Genomic DNA, 9,209 nt, shown 5'->3' on the forward strand with positions numbered 1-9,209 from the left:
CCGCCGGGCGGGCACCGCGGGCCCATGGACGCGGCCTCCCGGGCCCGCTGCCTCTCCGCGCTCGGGCCCGCCTCTTAGGCGCCGAGTCACTGCCGATCCCCGCGGTTGGTCCCTGCCGCCGGTGCCCTCGGCGCCCCGCGGCCGCAGCAAATGGTAGCAGAACGCCTCATACACTCCCGGGGCGGGGTGGGAGGGCCGGTGCCCCAGCGGGGGCGCGGGAGGAGGGAGGGAGAGGGGCCGCGCGCGGGGTGGGGCCGCGCCCACGACGCGATCGGCGGCTCTGTCGACCAATGGTAGAGGCGCGCCCCAGCTAACAAAGAAACCACTTGGCCAATGGAAACCGGGGGCGGGGACAAAGAGCAGCTGGGCGTAAGGTAACTTGTCTAGGCGATGAAGGTGGGGGCTCGGGGATGGGACATTCAGGTTTGGTGGACTGGCGCAGAGGCCAGCCCGGTCCTGACAGCTGCAGGAGCTGGGGCTGGGGCGGAGGCCTGCGGAGGAAGGGGCGGAGCCGACCTCCGGGCGGGCTGTCTGTAAACCTCTCACTTCCAACCTCGTATTCCCGCGCCCATCTGGACACCATGGAGTGGATTAATTTAACATCTACTATGTGCCAGCCCCGTCCCCCGCCATCGTAGAAATCAGCATTATTAAGGGCCATATGGTGTTCCAAGTGCTTGATATGAATAAGCTCATTAAAGTTTCGCAGCCGCGCCATTATAGTCCCCATTTCACATATGAGGAAACTGAGGTGCAGAGAAGTTAAGAAATAAGAGGTAGGGTTTCAAGGGACGACTATGAGAAGATAGCTCTAAGAGCTGTCATTTCTGTTATGGGAAATTAGTAAGGGCTGATTCTATTCCAGACACTGAGCTAGGCATTCTTTCTCCCATTATGTGCTTGTGGAAATTAAGGCTCAGACACTTGAATTAATGTGTGCAGGGTGCTTGGCTAGGAGGACCTGAGCTGTCACTCAAATCCTCCTCTGTCCAGTCTCCTGGACAAAAGACAACCTAGAGAAAAATGTAAAGGAGGCACAGGCAGAATATTCAGGATCCCAGAACGGGGGAAATGTGCTCTTTGGGAAAAGATAGTCGGCTTTAAGGAGATGGGGAAATTTGAGCAGTTGGTGAGAGATTGAGTGCGGCTGGAGATGGAGGTAGAGGAAGGAGCAGAACAGATAAGGCTAAAAGGATTCATGAGGGCCAGATAACCGAGGGCCTTGGAGTCCAAGCTCAGGGATGCAAATATCATCCTGATGGCAGTCAGAAGTCGATCACAGGAGTCTTTAAACAGGGGCTAAGCTAACTCAGCCTACAGAGAGAAGGTGACATTGAAGCATGTGTTAGAGGCAGGGACAGCAGCTGTTGCTTAGGGAATGAGAAGGTTCTAGGAGAAATAGCAAATGCTTCCAGAGCTGTGTACTTTTCCACTGATCATCTGGTGAATATCCCAGGGAGGTAGATTTCAACTTAGTGTAAGAAAATACTTTCTTCCAAAGGGAGCTGAAGGAAGGTGGATCAAAGTCCTGGGCAGCCTGAGGGAGAATGCCCAGCTCTACCCTTCACTAGCTCTATGGCCTTGGGTAAGTCCCTTTACCTGTCTGCTGTCTCGGGTACCTCATCTATATTATTGACATGATTGTTTGGTTGTTGCGAGCATTACATGATACAATGCTTGTAAAATATTTAGTATAATGTGACAAAATGTTAATTTGTGAATCTAGGCATAGGATGTTTATTGTACTATTATTGCAACTTTTCTGTTGGTTTAAATTTTTGCAAAATAAAAGTATGTGTGTGTAGCAGAGAAGAAAGACAATTTTTGCCTGCATAAAATACCCAGAAACTAATACCAATGGTGGCCTCTGGGGGTGGAGAGCTGAGTGGTTGAGAGGTGACCTACTTTTAATTTTCACTGTAAGCTCTTTTGTTCGCTTTGGATTTGGCATTATGTGCATGCATAACTTGTTTTAAAATAATTTTTTAAAGTCCTAACCATGACTCAAGGCCAACTCAATGGCTACTTCTCTTAAGAAATTGCTTGGCATATCCTGCTCAAGTCAGTGGACACATTCAGCACCTACCCCGAACAGGAGGGGTCCAAAGCTGGAGGTATACAAAAGTATTTGATCTAAGCCTGCCTGGAAGCTCACACTCAAGCAAGTAGAGACAAATAGGAAGCAGAGAGATAAACTCAGTCTGGGCATTGTGGGGATCCAGACAAGAGCACCCAACTGCATGTACAGCTTCATGGACGGCTCCCTGGATGAGGCAGTGCCCGGGCCGAGTGCTGAGCTGAGTAAGAACCAGCCAGGGGAAGGTAGAGGAAAGGCATTCCAGACAGAAGGAGCTCAGGGTAGAGGCTGAGGGCCTGGAAAGCAAAGGGTGTGTCCATGAATACAAGGACCTTGATATTACTAGGTAGTGCAGAGAGATGGGAGTAACAAGCAATGAGAGTGATTAGGAGAATTAAATAGATGGTGTATGTGGAGGGTTAGCATATACTATGTGAATGAGTACCTATTAGGACATATTAGAGCTCAGCCTCTTCAGGGATATAGGTGTTGTTGTTTATTTTGTGATCATTATCATTATTATTTTATCTCCATTTTACAGAAAACACACATCAGGCTCAGGGCATTTAAAAAACTTGTCAGTGGTCAGAAAATAGACCCTCTAAGTGAGGATTCAAGCCTGCACAGGGAGACACCAGAGTTGCTTGGGCAATGGAGAACCATTAACTGAATTTTTTAGATAAAAATAAGGGCTGTTGGTCTAGAGAATAAATTAGAAGAAGAAGACTGGAACCATGATTGATTGGGAAACTACTACAACAGCCCAGAGAGTAGAGAAGGTGGGGACCTAAAATAAGGTCAGGGTCAGTGGGAGGAGAAGGGAATGAATTTGGAAAATATCGGAGGTGGAATAAATATATTTAACTTTTCATTGTGTTGCTCTCCAAAACTATAAGCACTGTGAGGGCAAGGCTATATCTGGGTCCCTGCTACAGTTCTAGTGCCTAGTCAAATGCTTGGCCCAGGGTAAGTGTTCAAAGAGCACATGATAACTGAGTGAATGAAAACTTACTGTCTGTCTTTTATGATTATATTTCCCACTCCAGATTATAAAATCCATGCAAACAGGGTCTGTGTCTTATAGCCGTGGGGTCCATTTCCAGTGGCCTAGGACAACACTATGCACAAGGGCAAATAGCACTATGCACAAGGGTAAACATGTAAGCATTCACTGGACTGTACACTCAAGGTGTGCTCACTTTATTCTGTATATCTCAATGTATAACATACACCTCAAAGAAACAATAAACAAAGAAGCAAGCATTCAAAGTCCTCTCAAGTGGGCCTAAAATGCAAGTAAGTTCTGCTCTGTGCACCTGACAGCTGCCCTGGGAATTGTTCTGGCATCCTGTGAAGGAGCAAAACCTGCACATGCACATGCACATGCACATGCACATGCACACGCAAGTATCCACTCACATCAAGCTATAGAACCCCCCCCCGACACACACACAAATATGCACACACCTACAGAGGTAGCCACTATTTGAACTCTATCACCACAGATTGGTCTGTCCTTGAATTTTATGTAAGTAGAATGTGTATTCTCTATGTCTGGCTTTTCTCACTCAACAGTAGGTCTGTGAGATTCATCTGTATTCTGTGTATCAGCACTTCATGCTTTTTCACTGCTGTCTGGTAGTCATTGTGTGGATGTACTGTTCTACAGTTTATCTAGCCATGCTCCTATGAATGGCCATTTAGGGTGTTTCCAGTTTGGGCCATTATGAATAAAGATCTTAGGGACATCCATCTTTGTGCATGTCTTTTGGTGGACATAAGTACCTATTTCTGTTGGGAAAACCCAAGGGAGGATTGCTGGGTTGTTTGGTGTCTAGAAGGTCACAGTGACCAATTCAATGCCAATAGGAGTCCCAATTTGGGGTGCAGCGAAGTGGGGAGAGACTTTATTTAGTGCAGACAGCTCAATTGTGATGCAGCTTGGTTGTGGAACAGCATGGCTGTGATATAGCCCAATAGTAGGCAAAGGCAAAGAGGCCCTGGTGTTGCAGCTTCCGCTGGGAAAAAGCAGTCCACAATAGGAACTGAAACTGTGTTCCCTGAGTTAGAGGGGTAGCTGACTTATATAGTGAGAAGTCCCCATCCCTGGTCTCTAATTGGTCTGTTCTCATGCAAATGAGGACTCTAAATCATCACCGTTTGATAGATAAAAAAAAGTACTGTCCTGATTGGTCAGAATAGAGTTGCTCTGATTAGTCAGTGAAGATGCTAATGAGTATATAGCAGTGCAGTTCAGTTGGACAGGGAAAGTCTCAATCCTATTGGTTAAAAGATAATTCTAGGAACTCCTTTATAAGGGTTAGCTCAGACAGTAGGAACACAGTGCAGGCAGGCAGTTCAGTAAAGGCTTCTTCCATAAATGCAGCTTAAGTGAGAGGCTCCTGTTTAGTGATGACCGCTAAGATCTGTTTTTAAATTTGGGCCCAGCCACCAGGAGCCCTTCTTAACAGGTATATTCATTCTTGGGGTCAACATAAGCATATGTTTAACTTAATTGGAAACTGCCAAACAGTTCTCCCAACCTGAGAACTGGCTTTCCTCTCACCGTTTCTATTCTAATAATTAATAAAATTTACCTGAGAAACGTGCAAACTCTACAGATTACCAGGGCCCTCCCATGGAAATTCTGAATCAGTATATCTGCTGGAGCTCAGAAATCTGTTTTCTAAATAAATGTGCCAGGCAGGAGTTCTTATCTTTAGGTAAGTTCTAGAAACAGTGGGTAGAGCCAAGATTCTCAAATCCTGGAGGATTTAAAAAATACCTACTCCTGGCCCCCATTCCAAGATATTCTGATTTAATTGGCATCTGGAAAAGCTCCTTGGAGGATTCTGATGTCCAGTAATTAAGGGAGAGTGGAGAAGAAAAGGCTTTGAGGTCAAACAGACCTGGGATAGTCTCAGTAGAGGTCATGTCTCAGGTAGCTATTCGCACATAAAACCACCCCAACCTTGCCCAATAAAACCATTGTTTTATTGCCTCTCATGTTTCTGTGAATTGACTGGGCTCAGCTGAGCAGTTCTGGTCTTGCTTGAGGTTCTTTCATACAAGTATAATCAGATGGTGACCAGGCTGGCTGCTTCCTTCTCCTTACAGTCTCAGAACCTCTTCTTTCCCCATGGCTTCTCCCTGAGTCTCTTAAGTGGCACATTAGGGTCCCCAAAGTGTTCCAAGAGCGGGGAAGCAGTACCTACCTGTTGTCTTAGAGGCTAGATCTGGCACTGGTGCAGCATCACTTCTGCATTCTATTTGTCAGCGCCTTTAGGGGGAGACTACACAGGATGTGAATCCCAGGAGACATTGTTCATTGGGGCTGTCTTTGAGACTAGCTACCTACCACAAATCATGTCTACTTCATAGAGTTATTGTGAGGACTAACTAAATTAATATATCTGACATTTTTATAATGGTACCTTAAACATAGCAATGCTCAAAAACCATTTATTATTATGCCTATGATCCTTATGCTGGGGTTGGCAATTTTTTTTTTTGTAAAGAGCCAGGCAGTAAATATTTTAGACTTTGCAGGCCATATGGTATCTGTTGCAACTACTCAACTCTTCCACTGTTACATGGAAACATTCATAGACAATACATAAATGAATAAATGTGGCTATGTTCTAATAAGACTTTGTTTACAACAATAAGTAGTGGGCCAGATTTGGCCATTTTTCTTGAGTCCCCTCTTTCCTTGTTGCTTGGGCCTTCCTGTCCTGGCCAGTCTCTCATGGCCAGTCAGTCTTCCTGGTCATGATCTATCCTCTGCCAGCTATTGTGTTAGCTCTCAGGGAATTCCATAGCTCTGGAGCATTGACAGTGTGCCAGGCTCCATACTGGGTGCTGGGTATCGGTCTTATATAATCCAACTAAACCCAACTATCACCATTTGAAGTCAGCTCTGACAGTGCCAAGTGGTGCCCGATAGTGGTCCTACTCCAAAGTTCTTTCAGTCTCCCAAAAGCCACCCCAAATGAACATATTTTAATTAAAAGGGTACAAATACAGCTTCCAGAAAAGCCCTCCCTGATTTCCACTTGGGATTAGTATTACTCTCAGTGTACAGATGGGGAAACTGAGGCACAGAGAGGTCAAGTACCTTATTCAAGGTTATACAACCAGTAAATGGTAAGCCTGAATTCAGATGTGGGCAGCATGTTATAACCACTGTTCTATACAACCTCCAGCCAAGGATGCTGCATGTCCTGCCAGGAGTATGGGAAACCTGAGCCCTGTCCTTCCCTGAGGCTCAGGTGGCTGCCTTAGAAGCTGGAAGCAACATCAGAAGATCTCAGAGGACCCTCCCAGCTCTGACTCCATGATGTTTTTCTACTGCAGGGACCAAATGAAAATAGTTCTCCGATTCATACCTGAAGAAAATGCCATGCATTGGATATATAAAGTCCACCAAAAGGACAATTTAGCCATTTTATTAAAATTTTAAATATGCGCACCCTTTGAACTAGTGATTTCAACTTTTTTTTTCTAGAAAAATAGGTTGTAAAATTGCTCACACAGGTACACAAAAGTATATTATGTACAAGGATGTTCACTGCATCATTGTTCTTAAGAGCAGAAAATTGGAGACATGCCAGCTGTCTACCATTAGAAGAGCAGATAAATAAATGATGGTTCTTTGATACAGGGGAGTGCCACAAAAGCTATTAAAGAGGAGAGAGTGTTGAAGTGGCCAACCGTCTGCAAAACATGGTGAGGTTTAAAAGCTAGTGAGAAAATGGTATACATGGTGGTAGTTCATTCCTGTTGTAAGTATATATGTGGCTGCAATATACACAATTAGCATTTGCATAGAAAAGGTTTGGAGGTACATACATGAAACTGTTGTAATTAACCCTGGGAGGTAAAAGAATGGGGACTCTCACCTCAGCTATAGATTTATATTGTGTTTAAAAATTTTAAACAGACATTTGTTTTTTTTACTAATATAGAGAGAGTCATATGATGAAGGTGTACCCATTACCCTGCTTCCATAGTCATCAACTTATGACGAGTCTTGTTTCAGGCACACCCCTGACCACCTATCCCCTCCCATATTATATTAAATCTCCAACTCATATCATTTCTTCTGTAAATATTTCAGTGTGTGTCTCTAAAAGATAAGGACTATTTTTAAAAAGTAGCCACAGTACAATTATCACACCTTAAAAAGCAACAATAATTCTTTAGTATTATCAAATGTCTGTTAATTTCCAGTTATCTCATAAATGCAGGAATTATTTTTGTAATAAGAAAAAAAAGTTGAAAAAGAAAAAATGTCAATCCATAGGGTAGGTTGGTACAACTTTCCTGGAGGTTTGTTTAGTTATGCTTATCGAAAGCCTTAAAAATGTGCTTATCTTTTGACCCAGCAATTCCAAACCATGAATTTATTCTAAGAAAACAAAATGAAAGAGGTACACAGAAACTGTTCACCAGTGTTCAGTGCCTGTTCCAGAGAAGTTGCTTGAAAAATATTTGTTGAATCTGAAGTTGAGATTCTTTGCAGCTTTGTAAAAGAACTAAAGCAACATAACTGTATGACATTAGAGTATCGGCTAAATAAATGAGAGCAGATCCATAAAATAGAATGTTGTTCTGTCATTTAAAATCAGGTTGCAATAACACATGTGGATACTCCCCTTCCAAGAGATGGAGCTTAGTCTTAGTATAGCATGGACTTCATGATTGGTGTCCAAAGAATGTAGAACAAAAAGGGGTGAATAGTACTTTTACATTGGTGAAACCCAACAGGCATTTCCTTACCTTAACATCAGCAGTGATAAATCACGTAGAGATCAGGTACCCCCCGATATAATGCAGTGAGAAGGGCACCTCACCACTGTGGTCTTCTCTCTAAACTATAAGCCTAGTCTCATCATAAGAAAAACATCAGACAAACTCAAATTGAGGGGCATTCTACAAAATACCCAAGCACTGCTCTTCACAACTGTCAAGGTCATGAAAAACAAGGAAAGACTCAGAAACTTCACAGACCACAGGAGTCAAAGGAAACTAGTTAGACTGAATGCACGTAGGATCCTGGATGCAGTCCTGGAACAGGAAAAAAACATTCGGGGAAGAACTGGCAAAATCTTAATACAGTTCATAGTTTAGATGATAGTATTTTACTAATGTTAATTTTTTAGTTTTGGCAAAAGTACCATGTTTATGTCAGATGTTAACATTAGCGGAAGCTGGATGAAGAGTAAATGGGGACACTGTGCTCCTGTCAAAAATCTAAAATCATTTAAGAATTTAGTATTATTTTAAAAATACTATTTATTAGTATAGAAATATACTCATGATATATTAAGGGAAAATCTGCGTATGGTCTCATATGGTTTTTGCTGAACGAGCCCATCTTTGTAAAAACATTACAAACAATTTATAGGAGTTGAACATAGCCCAGCTTGATTTGATCACTCCCCAAACACAGGCTTTGGGTACGGGAAACCTGTCTGGTGACATTTCTATATACATATGTGAATAGATATACATGCACATATGAATACACATGCAGGAAAACAAAAGTCTGGAAGCATTATACTTCCGGGGCTGCAGACTCAGAAACGTTAAGGGGCCAGGCAGGTGAGGACCTCAGTGATTTTAGTGAGCTGGAGTGTTTATGATCCTTCTAAAATGGGCAGCAGCTTTGTGGCCCCAGTCAGTTGCTATCTTGTAGGACTTGGAACCAGCCCAAAATCCATGTTGTTATACAAATTTCCAAGGCCCACGCAGCTGGGGGAGAAGGGCCTTCAGGGTCACATGGCCAAAGAGAAATGGGCTGGGACTGCAGGAGGTAGGCGACACAGGCTACCAGCTAGCTAGACCACCCCCGCCTTGGCCTTACCATCTGCCGCAGGGCCAGCTGAAGCTGCTGCTCTCCTGGCATGCAGCCCTGCAGCCCTGCATGCCACCAGGCTGAGGGACGGGGTTTGCTTGGAGCCTTAATGCCAGGGTTCTGACCCTCTGGTTCACCAGATCACTTCAGGAGCTGTCACTGTGCGTGTGGTGTGTGTGTGTATGTTATGGATATAGCATCTATTTGGGCATCTGTATCCATGCATGTCCAAATGGGGTCTGGCTGTCTTCAGGGGTATATATAGGCATGACC

This window comes from Pteropus alecto, unplaced genomic scaffold, assembly GCF_000325575.1.
Source record: "Pteropus alecto unplaced genomic scaffold, ASM32557v1 scaffold52, whole genome shotgun sequence".
Lineage (NCBI taxonomy): Eukaryota > Metazoa > Chordata > Mammalia > Chiroptera > Pteropodidae > Pteropus > Pteropus alecto.